This window comes from Pongo pygmaeus, chromosome 20 (genome assembly GCF_028885625.2).
Source record: "Pongo pygmaeus isolate AG05252 chromosome 20, NHGRI_mPonPyg2-v2.0_pri, whole genome shotgun sequence".
Classification (NCBI taxonomy): Eukaryota; Metazoa; Chordata; class Mammalia; order Primates; family Hominidae; genus Pongo; species Pongo pygmaeus.
In genome coordinates, this window is record NC_072393.2 from 9,540,486 (window position 1) to 9,553,319 (window position 12,834).

The window sequence follows — 12,834 nt, forward strand, 5'->3', positions numbered from 1 at the left end:
TGGATGAGAAATCCTAATTTCTTCATGATTTGGAGTAAACAGGGAAGAAACAGAACCCTGGACTGGACTTGCATGACTCGGCCTGAGCGGCGGAACTGGGACTAGACCGACCTAGGGGCGTGGCCTTTTAAATACTCAAAGGGGCGGGGCTAAAGGTGGAACCAGATTGGGAGCGAGGCTTGGTTGAAATTCCTAGGGGGCGGAGACGAGGGCTAGGGGAGGGGCTTAAGTGACTAGGCCTGGGGTGGGGCTAAGGCTAGGGCTTCCCATCCAGGTTCTCAGCCACCACGGATACAGGATGCTCATCGATCGGGTTTATACCCATCCTCCACGTTGCTACAGCCCTGTACACAGGACACATATATTTGCAGCTCTAATAGGAAACAGACTCTCCTTTCCACTCACTCAGTCCTTTTGGGCCTTTCAGTTTTCCCTTTCGTTGTTGTATTGATAACTTCTCCTGTAGAGGGAAGCCATTGATAATTATTTAAATAGAACCTTTTTCCTGGAAACTTGCTGAATTCTGATAGCTGTCAGTTTATTATTTGGAACATCAAATATAAATATTTTCTATGCATATTTTCATTGTTTTAATGTGTATAACTCATTTCTTTTTCTTTTTGTGAGGCAATGTCTCACTCTATCGCCTAGGCTGGAGTGCAGTGGCGCGACCATGGCTCATTGCAGCCTTGACTTCCCCAGCTCAAGTGATTGTCCCATCTCAGCCCCCCAAGTAGCGAGAATACAGACGCGTACCACCCCACCCAGCTATTTTTTTTATTTTTTGTAGAGATGGGATCGCACTATGTTGCTGAAGCTGGTCTCAAACTCCTGAGCTCAAGCTATCCTCTCACCTCAGCCTCCCAGACTGCTAGGAGTACAGGTGTAAGCCACCACACCCAGAGTCATTTCTTTTTCTTATTGTTTGTTTAGAGCTTCCTCAACTGTAAGTCTGAAAGAAATTAAGCATTCTTGTCTTGGTCGGTAATGATTACCAAAGTTCCTCAGTAAGCTGTTTACAACAGGTTGCACCTCTTATCAAGTTAATCTTTTTAAACCAGGTTTATGAAGATATTTTATCAACAATTTTTTATGAACACTATCAAATGTTTATGCAACAATTGGGTTGATAACATAATTTTGCTCCTCTGACCTAGTTTATAATATCATATCCATATAAAATATTTAATTTTAGGCAAGGCGCAGTGGCTCATGCCTGTAATCCCAGCACTTTGGGAGGCCGAGGCTGGTGGATTACCTGAGGTCACGTGTTCAAGACCAGCCTGGCTACCATGGTGAAACCCCATCTCTACTAAAAATACAAAAAATTAGCTGGGCATGGTGGCAGGTGCCTGTAATCCCAGCTACTCAGGAGGCTGAAGCAAGGAGAATCGCTTGAACCCAGGAGGCAGAGGTTGCAGTGAGCTGAGATGGCGCCATTGCACTCCAGCCTGGGCGACAATAGCAAGACTCCATCTCAAAAATATATATATTCAATTTTATATATCCCCCAATGAATCTATACTTTTAGTAAAATGGTTTCTGAGTTTCCTAGTTTGCTTTTCAATGTCTCCCCAAACTCTAAAATATAAAAATACTTTCCTAATTTACTTCCAAATTGTATTGCTTTTTAAAACGTATAATTCTTTATTCCTCAGGGAATGTATTTTGGTATAATATGAGGTGGAGATGTGTTATATAAATGAAGCACAGGTGGCCTTTCTGTATTGGTCCCTAGGTTGTTCATTACTTCTTCACTGCGGTTTGAAGGCACCTTCCCAATGCCTGTCCCTCGTGCCCTAGCCAGCTCCCTTTCATCATATATGTTTTTTAAGTGTAAATCTTTTTCTATTATGAAGCATTATGTTCTCATTGTAGAAGCTTTTTTATCTTAAAGGAAAAGTATAAGGAAAAAACCAACAACATTCAGAATCCCAGCAGTTTTTGCATTTTCTGTATTTCCTTTCTGCCTTCTTTGTATGTGTGGGCGGCAAGCCACCCAGGTGCAAAGGCAAGAGACCGAGGACACAAGCTGTTCCAGTATAATAAAAAAATATATAGAATAAGAATAGTTATACTAGAAATAGATTATAGATATGATTGTATATGAATATCATTAATCATTTGTAGCATTACTCTTTATTCCAATATTATAATAATCTTTGTTCTACAATTATAAGCTAGGAAAAACCAGGCCATACAGAGATAGGAGCTGAAGGGACATGGTGAGAAGTGACCAGAAGACAAGGGTGAGCCCTCTGTTATGCCCGGACAGAGCCACTAGAGGGCTCCCTGGTCTAGCGGTAATGCCAGCCCCTGGGAAGGAGCCCCTTACCTAGTGGACCTTGGTCTAGCGGTAGCGTCAGTGCCTGGGGAAAACACCCATTACTTAGCAGACAGGGAAACGGAGTCTCCCTTTCCCCTGGGGAGTTAGAGAAGACTCTGTTCACTACCTCTTGTGGCCTGACATCAGTCAGGCCCGCCCACAGCCATCCAGAGGCCTGAACGTCTGCCTGTGATGCTGTGCTTCAGTGGTCACACTCCTGGTCCACTTTCATGTTCCACCCTGTACACCTGGTTCCACCTTCTAATTAGCAGTAGCAGAATTAGTGAAAGTACTAAAGTCTTTGAAATGCATAGACGAAATAATGGCGTAAGCTGTCCTCTCTCTCTCTCTCTCCACCTAGGCTGGTGGACACGTGACTCACATGACCTTACCTATCATTGGAGATGGCTCACACTCCTTACCCTCCCCCCTTGTCTTGTATCCAATAAATAACAGCACAGCCAGGCATTTGGGGCCACTACCGGTCTCTGTACCTTGGTGGTAGTGGTCCCCTGGGCCCAGCTGTCTTTTTTGTCTATCTCTTTGTCTTGTGTCTTTATTTCTATGATCTCTCGTCTCCGCACACGAAGAGAAAAACCCACAGACCCAGTAGGGCTGGTCCCTACAGTATGCATAGCAGTGGGTTTTTTTATTGTTTGTTTGTTTGTTTTTGACTCAGTCTCGCTCTGTCACCCAGGCCGGAGTGCAGTGGCACAATCAATCCTCCTGCCTCAGCCTCCCGAGTAACTGGGATTACAGGCATTTGCCACAACGCCCGGCTAATTCTGTATTTTTAGTAGAGACGGAGTTTCTGCATGTTGGTCAGGCTGGTCTCGAACTCCCGACCTCAGGTGATCCACCCTTTTCGGCCTCCCAAAGTGCTGGGATTACAGGTGTGAGCCACTGCACCCGGCCCATAGCAGTGTTTTTAACATCACACAACCACTACCATGATGAAAGTAAACAGTTATTCTCATTCCTTCAAAAAACTCTCTAGTGCTGGCTCTTTTTAGTCAAACTTTTCCCTCATCATGAATTCCTGCAATTTTTCCTACAGTTTATTTTTTCCAACAGTTTATTTTTTCCAAAAATGTCTTATGCAGTATGTAGCATTCTGCTTTTCACAGAGCACAATGCATTTCATATTATTCATGTCATATTCTTGATTCACAGTGAAGAATGTCTATTGTTTGTTCCTTTCTGCTGCTGCATAGTATTCCATGGCTTACACTTACTACCAGTTGTAGGACATTTGGGTTGTTTCCACTTTTTGTGAGTAAAAATGCTATATGAGGGGGGCTTTGGTGGCAACATATGTATAACATAAATGACACCATTTTAACTCTTTTTTTTTCTTTTTTTTTGAGGCAGAGTCTCGCTCTGTCACCCAGACTGGAATGCAATGGCATGATCTCGGCTCACTGCAACCTCTGCCACCCGGGCTCAAGTGATTCTTCTGCCTCATCCTCCTGAGTAGCTGGGATTACAGGCGCCCACCACCATGCCCAGCTAATGTTTGTATTTTTAGTAGAGATGGGGTTTCACCAGGTTGGCCAGGCTGGTCTCAAACTCCTGACCTCAGGTGATCCACCCGCCTCAGCCTCCCAAAGTGCTGGGATTACAGGTGCTAGCCACCGCGCCCAGCCTTTTTCTTTTTTTTTTTTTTTGAGATAGAGTCTCACTGTCGCCCAGCCTGGAGTGCAATGGCGCGATCTCAGCTCACTGCAACCTCCGCCTCCTGGGTTCAAGTGATTCTCCAGCCTCAGCCTCCCAAGTAGCTGGGACTACAGGCACATGCCACCACACCCAGCTAATTTTTGTATTTTTAGTAGAGACAAGGTTTCACCATGTTGGCCAGGCTGGTCTCAAACTCCTGACCTCAAGCGATCCACCTGCCTTGATCTCCCAAAGTGCTGGGATTATAGGCGTGAGCCACTGTGCCCGGCCAATCAGAAGTAATTTCAATTTTTCATCTGCCATGCAAAAAAGGTGAAGGATTGCAAAGGCAATAGCCTCTGGTCCTTTTGTTACTTGGGCATGGAAATTGGGGTTTCCTTTTGATCTAGTTCTAGAAAGTCAGCGTGAATTGGCCTTAGGTTCCCTGCCTCTAGACCCTATTCTACCTCAACACTGAAACTTGGAAAGGAAGCTTCTTCCTCCTTCCTTGTCTTCCAGCACCCTACACAGGTAACAGGTAAAAGAGAAATATTTATAAGGCACATCTCCATTATCACAAAGCAGAAACAAAGGACAAATTTGTAGCAGAAGTAATAAATCTATAACTAGGACAGCGGTCAAAGCATGTTTTGCCTTGGTTTTCCTTTAGTGACAGACCAGGTCCTAGCACACCAAAGATTGTTTCATGGTATCCAGACTGCTTTTCCTCCCAATTTGTGGCAGGTCAATTCTCCCTGACAATCACTCAGACAGGCCTGCATGACAGTCACACAGACAAACCTGCATAGCACTTCAGTTACACAGACAAATTTCCACAAAACTGCCTTAACATTGAGCAAATAGTTAAATCTAGGGAAATCAGTGCCCAGACATCAAAGCTAGAAATGAAACATATGGTCAGTTGAAGTTGCACAGGCTTCTCCCTAACCTGGAGCAATCCAAAATAATAGAGAAAGTCTTACATTCCTAGTACCAGGACATGTCTCAGGTGGACGAAATCTGAGATGAGTCAAGATAACAGAAGCAGCTGTTTGAATAGATTCATTGGACAGTCTAAGGCAGCTCTCTGGACCCAAGCTGTAAAGGAGATAATGTGTCCAGAGTTGGTTCCTGCGAGTGGGTTTGTGGTCTCACTGACTTCAAGAATGAAGCTGCAGACCTTTGCAGTGAGTGTTACAGCTCTTAAAGATGGCACAGACCCAAAGAGTGGGCAACGTTTATTGTGAAGAGCGAAAGGACAAAGCTTCCACAGTGTGGAAGGGGACCCTAGCAGGTTGCCTTGCTGGCTGGGGGGGTGGCCAGCTTTTATTCCCTTATCGGCCCCTCCCTTGTTCCGTTTCTGTCCTATCAGAGTGCCCTCTTTTCAATCCTCCCTGCGATGGGCTACTTTTAGAATCCTGCTGATTGGTGCATTTTACAGAGTGCTGATTGGTGCATTTTACAATCCTCTTGTAAGACAGGAAAGTTCCCCAAGTACCCACTCAACTCAGGAAGTCCAGCTGGCCTCACCTCTCAATTATCCCTCTAAACAGGTCACCCAATAGCTGTTGGGAACTGGGTGATGACCGCTCTGGACTACTTCCTGCTGGATGGGGTGAAGAAGGGGCCCTGCAGATGTAGTGTCCTCCAGAGGGGAACTCTCTAGGACAGTCACAGGGCCAGTGGGTCAGTCCAGGGGTCCTCAGTAGAAGTTTTGAGTTGACCTCATTTGGGGCTCCATTTGTAAGACCCTCTGTAGCTTGATGGCCTCGATCCTGGAGGAAATAAATTTGACAAGGATGTTAAAAATACAGGACCCGAAGGCAAATAATAGCAAGATGGCTGTCATGGGACCGAGAAAGGGGAGAAGCCATGTTGCCCAACTCCAGAGGTTGGTATAAGAGTTTGAAAGGCATTGTCTGATTTCAGAAGCCTTTTCCTGTAAATGCTGGGTGGCATCTCATACTATCCCTTACTGGTTAGTGTAAAAGCAACACTCTTCCCTTAAGAATGTACAGAGTCCTCCTTTCTCAGCAGTGAGGAGGTCTAGGCCTCAGTGATTTTGGACAGTCACTGCCACTAAAGAGTCTATTTGGGATTGTAGAGTAAGGATAGATTTTGTTATTTCTTGCAAACTGTTTGAAAAATCTTTTGAGAGTGTGTGGTAGTAGGATAACAAAGTAGATAAACTGGCTATTCCAGTTCCTGTAGCAGTGGCCATTCCTAACCCTATAAGTAGGAGTACTAGTTGTATGGCCCTGCACTGACAAACTTGAGCTTTGAAGGGCACTGATAGTGTCTGATTTCCTGGGGGAATGTCAATGTTGGGACATATGAAGACTAAGGTGCAGGTGCCTCTCCAGTTGGTGGGAAGGCAGATATAGGTTGAAGTTCCACATGAGAAGAATATGCCTTGGCTGGGTACACAGAAATGGTTGTGTATGTTAAAAAGGTGTGTGAGTTTGTTCTTTTCATTTTCCCATACTCCTGGAGTACTTGTCAAGGTAGCTCCAGTGAGCAGCTGGAAAGGGGTATTGGGAGCAAACTGAGTGGCTCCCTGTGTTCTATTTTCCCATTAGAGAAAAAACTGTTTTGTATCTACTAGGAACCATTCAAGAGAGTGATTGAAAGAGGGGATGAAAAGGCACTCATTAGTGATGGGGACGCTGCTGCAGGGGTTCCAGGGGTGAATGGTCATGCAGGGAGGATGTTTGCCATTACAAACTGTTTAAGCAGGGAGGAGGTGATGATTTTGGGGGGCCCTGAGAAGCAGACAAGCCATCTGAATGGAGCTGTTTGGGTGACCAGAAGTTACTATGATCATTTGGGGCTTGAAGTTGTAGGGTATAATTACACTGATAGGATAGCAGGTGTCTCAGGGGCAGGCCTGATAACAGGTTCCATTGGTTGCATAAAGGGGCTTGGAAAGTTAAGACGGTATTCATGGTTACAGAGCCATGTATGGGTTTTTCATTGCTCGTGTAATAGATGAAGTTGGAAATGTAAGAGCATAAAAGCTGGATTGCTCATCCTGTTAGGGTATTTTTGGTCCTATCGGAGATGGGGAAGTTGGCTAATGATTGCATATTTAGAAGTTGGAAAGGGTATTTTCCTTCATAACGAGGGTGTCCAAAGTTTAACTCGGGTGTGGTGAATCCAAGATTCCACTCCTGCCGCCTTAACTGTAGTGGGAGTAGAGAGGATTACAGAGTATGTTCCTTCCCACAAGCAATCCATAGATGGGGAGGTGGAGGAGAGGGACTTGACCAACACTAGATCTCCTGGTTGGAACAACTCTGTTCCCTTGTCTTTGTAACATCCTTTGGGTAGGTTTTTAAGATTTTATTGATATTTTGCCAAAGAAGTTATATCTTTGACCAAACTGGCTGTTTCCTGATCAAGTAGGAGGTCATTAGTGAGAAAAGGTCATCCATACAGCATCTCATATGGACTGAGCCCCATTTTGTGAGGAGAATTTTGGATTCTCAACAAGGCCATGGGCAAAAGAGTAGGCCATGGGAAATGAGTTTCTTGTGTTAGTTTCCTTAGGTGCCTCTTGAGTGTTTCATTTGCCTTCTAGACCTTCCCTGAGGATTGTGGCCTCCAGGTGCATTGAAGGTGATATTTTATCCCTGGCACCCTGGAAATTCCCTGAGTTACCGTGGCTTTAAAAGCCGGACCATTGTCACTTTGTAAGCTTTGGGGAAGCCCAAATCTAGGAATTATTTCATGAATTAGGACTTTAACCACTTCCTGAACCTTCTCTGTCTTGCAGGGGAAGGCTTCTATCCAATTTGTAAAAGCATCAACATGGACCAACAAGTATTGAAATCCACTTGACTTAGGCATATGGGTGAAGTCTAATTGCCAGTCCTCTCCGGGATAGTGCTTTATTCTTTGTTCCCCAAGAGGGGCCTTACAATGGACCAAGGGATTATTCCTTTGGCACACCTCACAGGCTTTGACTACTTGTTGGATGGTTTGGAGGAGATTTGACCCTGTAAATAGGGATTTAGCTATTTGATGAGTGCTCTCAATACCCATATGAAAAGTTTGGTGGAGGGTCTTAAGTATTTTCCACTGGCTGGCTTTGGGTATGAGTACGTTTCCCTCTTCTGTCGTTAACTACACCAAGGGGAGGAAACTAGGCCCCCATGAAAGTCCTCATTCTGTTTCAGTTGGAGAATACTGGGGCTTAATCTTCTGGAGAGGGTTGTTCCATAACAGGGGTCCTTACATAGGTATTTCTAATGGGAAGTTCTGCCTGGCAGCAATTTTAGCCTCAGCGTCTGCCTGACAGTCTCCTTCTGCCTTTTCTCCTTCACCTTTTTGATGGCTTCAGCAGTGTAAGACTGCCACCTCCTTGGGTTTTTGCACGGCATGCAAGAACTCCATGATTTTCTTGTGGTATTTAATGGGGGTTCCCCCAGAGGTTAGGAACTCCCTTTCTTTCCATATTGCAGCATGGCCATGTAAAATTAGATAAACATACTTGTTATCTGTGTACATGTTTATTCTTTTTTCCTTTCCCAGTTCTAAGGCTCAGGTAAGCGCCACTAGTTCTGCTAACTGGGCACTTGTCCCTGGGGGAAGAGGCTTACTTTCAAGTACTGTCACATCACCAACTATGGCATAACCTGCCTTTCATATCCCATTCTCCACAAATGAACTTCCATTGGTATATAGGTTAAGGTCAGGATTAACTAAGGGGACTTCTAAGAGATCGTCTTGGACAGCATAAATCTGGGCTACAATTTGTTGGCAGTCATGCTCGATTGTTTCCCCATCCTCTGGGAGAAAAGTAACAGGGTTGAGGGCAGCACATGTGTGTACATGAAGCACCAGACCCTGAAGGAGTAGTGCCTGGTATCTAAGCAGATAGTTGTCTGATAGCTATAAATTTCCTTTGGCAACTAGTATGCCATTTACATCATGAGCAGTCCAGATGGTGAGATCCTTTCCTTGTATTATTTTGATAGCCTCTGATACTAAGATGGCCACTGCCACAACTACCCATAAACAGTGAGGCCAGCCTTTTGCTACTACATCAATTTCCTTACTTAGGTATGCCACTGGTTGTGGGGTTGTTCCATGAGTCTGAGTAAGGAATCCAAGAGCTATTCCCAATGTATAAAGAGAAGTTTTGTCCTGTGAGAAGGCTTAAGACTGGAGCTTGTACTACAGCCTGCTTTAAGGTTTTGAAGGCTGTTTCTGCCTCTGGTTCCCATTCTACTAGATGAATATTTGCCCTCTGGATGTCCTTGATTAGAGTATAGAGTGGTCTGGCCAACTCGCCATATCTGGGGATCCATAGTTGGCAAAAGCCGATGATCCCAAGGAACGCCCACAACTGTTTTAATGTCTTTGGGCAAGGAAAAGCCAGTATAGGCTGTATTTGTTCTTTGCTGAGGGCCCTGGTTCCTCTGGCTAAGATTAGGCCTACATATTTGACATGCTGTAGGCAGAGCTGGGTCTTTGATTTAGATGCCTTGTACCCTTGATTAGCTAGAAAGTTCAAGAGATCTAGAGTAGCCTGCTGGCATGAGGCTTCTGAACTGGTAGCCAAAAGTAAATCATCCACATACTGAAGGACCAGAGTGCCTGGACTTGACAAGTGGCCTAGATCTTGGGCCAATGCCTGACCAAAGAGATGAGGACTATCCCTAAACCCTTGAGGCAAGACCATACCATCCACGTGGGTTGGGAAGTGTGGTCTGTGGGATTCTCAAAGGCAAAGAGAAACTGGGAGTCAGAGTGCAGGAGAATGCAGAAGGTGGCATCTTTGAGGTCCAGAAAAGTGAACAATTCTGCTTCCTCTGGTATTTGAGACAGCAGGGTATATGGGTTGGGTACAGCTGGATATAGAGGAATTACTGCCTCATTGATGAGTCTAAGTCCTTGCACTAGTCTCCACTGACCATTTGGATTTTGTACTCCCAGAATTGGGGTGTTGCAGGGACTGCTGCATTTTCTTACTAAGCCTTGAACTTTTAAATGTCTAACAATATCCTGTAATCCTTTATGAGCTTCAGGTCTTAAGGGATATTGCCTTTGATAAGGAAAAGTAGTGGGGTCTTTTAACCTGATTTGGACTGGGTGGGCATTTTTTGCCCTTCCAAATTGTCCTTCCAGTGCCCAGACTTCAGAGTTGATTCCCTCTTCAAGTAGGGGATAACAAATGGGTAACTTGTTCCCCATATTCATGTAAATAATAGCTCCAGCTTTGGCTAATATATCTCTCCCTAATAAGGGTGTGGGACTTTCAGGCATAACAAGAAAGGCATGTGAAAAGAGCAGTCTCCCAATTACAAATAAGGAGGTGGGAGAAATACCTGGTTACAGTCTGTCCCAAGATTCCTTGGATGGTAACAGACCTTGAGGACAGCCATCCAGGGCAGGAGCTTAACACTGAGAAAGCTGTGCCAGTGTCCAGGAGGAAGTCAATTTCCTGGCCCTCAATGGTTAAACTTACCTGGGGCTCAATAAGGGTGATGACATGAGCTGGCACTTGCCCCGGGCACCCTCAGTCCTGTTGTTGGATCATCTGGTTGGGGGCTTCTGGCCTAGAGAAACTTTGTCCTCTGGGGCAGTGTGCCTTCCAGTGATTGCCTTGGCATAGTGGACATGGGTGAGGGGGCGGCTTGTTTCTCATTGGACAATCTTTTTCAAAGTGTCCTTGCAGACAAAAAACCAAACACCACATGTTCTCACTCATAGGTGGGAATTGAACAATGAGAACACATGGACACAGGAAGGGGAACATAACACACTGGGACCTGTTGTGGGGTGGGGGGAGGGGGAGGGATAGCATTAGGAGATATACCTAATGTTAAATGATGAGTTAATGGGTGCAGCACACCAACATTGCACATGTATACATATGTAACAAACCTGCACGTTGTGCACATGTACCCTAAAACTTAAAGTATAATTTTAAAAAAAGTGTCCTTGCAAACCACACTGATAACAAGCCCTACCAGGTGATTGGCCTGCTCCATTTTCTGTCCTCTCTGAACCACCAACGTTTGTTTGTCTGAGGGCCATGACTAAGGCTGCGGCCTTTCTCTGATCTCGCTTTCCCTTTTTGGCCTATTCCTCTTGGTCCCTATTATAGAACACCAAGGTTGCCAGGTTTAATAATGCCTCCAAATTTTGTTCAGGGCCCAGGGCTAGCTTTTGGAGCCTTCTCCTGATATCTGCAGCTGATTTGGTAATAAACTTATCTTTGAGGATCAATTGACCCTCGAGAGAGTCAGGTGACAGGAGAGTATATTTTCTTAAGGTCTCCCATAGTCGCTCAAGGAAGGTGGTAGGATTTTCTTCCTTTCCCTGAGTTATGGTGGACTTCACTGAATAACTCATGGGCTTTTTTTCTAATTCTCCATAGTCCTTCTAGAAGACAGGTCAACAGATGTTTGCAACTCCAATCCCCATGATCTGAGTCGAGGTCCCAGTGGGGATCCATACTGGGGATGGCTTGCTGACCCGTAGGGAATTTGTCCCTTTCTTCAGCTGTCACTCTATCATTTACTTGACTAAGATACCAGGTATCTGCAAACTCTCAGGCTGCAGCTATAGCCGCATTCTTTTCATTAAAGGCCAGGGTTTGATCTAACAATAGCATGACATCTCTCCAAGTGAGGTTGAAGGTTTGCCCTAGACCCTGTAGGACATCTATGTACCTATCAGGATCATCTGAAAACTTCCCCAGGTCTGCCTTGATCTGCTTTAAATCAGAGAGGGAGAAGGGGACATGTACCCGGGTTGGGCCAAATTCCCCTCTCCCTACAGCTTGAAGGGGACATAACCTATAGCCAGTGGGGGGGTGGGGGTTGTGGTCCCTTGGAGATTTCTTTGCTTGTTTCTTTCTGGGTGGGGGAGATTAGAGGAGGCTTGTCAGTTTCCATTGGCTGGAACAGGACCTCACATTCTGTATTGTCCTGATTGGCTAGCAACTTAGGCTCTTTAAAAGGGGCAAAGGCAGAGGAGAACAAAGGATGGAGGAAGTAACTTGTGGGATGCTGAGAAAGGTGAAAACACCTTCAGATAAGGAAGAGGAACAGACTATGACCTAATGCTTGCTTGGACCAGTATAAGCATGCCAGGGCAAATATTTAGGCTAAATTGTGGGAGCTAAGAACATAAAGTACATTGATTTCTTTATTATGGCTAGCAGATATTTAAGAATGTTAGTAAGAGGTGACAGCGTGCTGGCAGTCCTCACAGCCCTCACTCATTCTCGGCACCTCCTCTTCCTGGGCTCCCACTTTGGTGGCAGTTGAGGAGCCCTTTAGCCCACTATGGGAGCCCCTTTCTGGGCTGGCCAAGGCCAGAGTCGGCTCCCCCAGCTTGCAGGGAGGTGTGGAGGGAGAGGCACGAGCGGGAACCGGGGCTGTGCACCGTGCTTGCGGGCCAGCTGGAGTTCTGGGTGGGCGTGGGCTTGGCAGGCCCGCACTCGGAGCAGCCCGGCCCCAGGCAATGAGGGGCTTAGCATCTGGGCCAGCGGCTGCAGAAGGTGTGCTGGGTCCCCCAGCAGTGCCGGCCCACCAGTGCTGCGCTCAATTTCTCACCAGGCCTTAGCTTCCTTCCTGTGGGGCAGGGCTCAGGACCTGCAGCCCGCCATGCCTGAGCCTCCCCCCACCTCACTGGGCTCCTGTGCAGACCGAGCCTCCCCGACAAGTGCCACCCCCTGCTCCACAGTGCCCAGCCCCATCAACCACCCAAGGGCTGAGGAGTGTGGGCACACTGCGTGGGACTGGCAGGCAGCTCCACCTGCAGTGCCAGTGCGAGATCCACTGGGTGAAGCCAGCTGGGCTCCTGAGTCTAGTGGGAACTTGGAGAAACCTTTATGT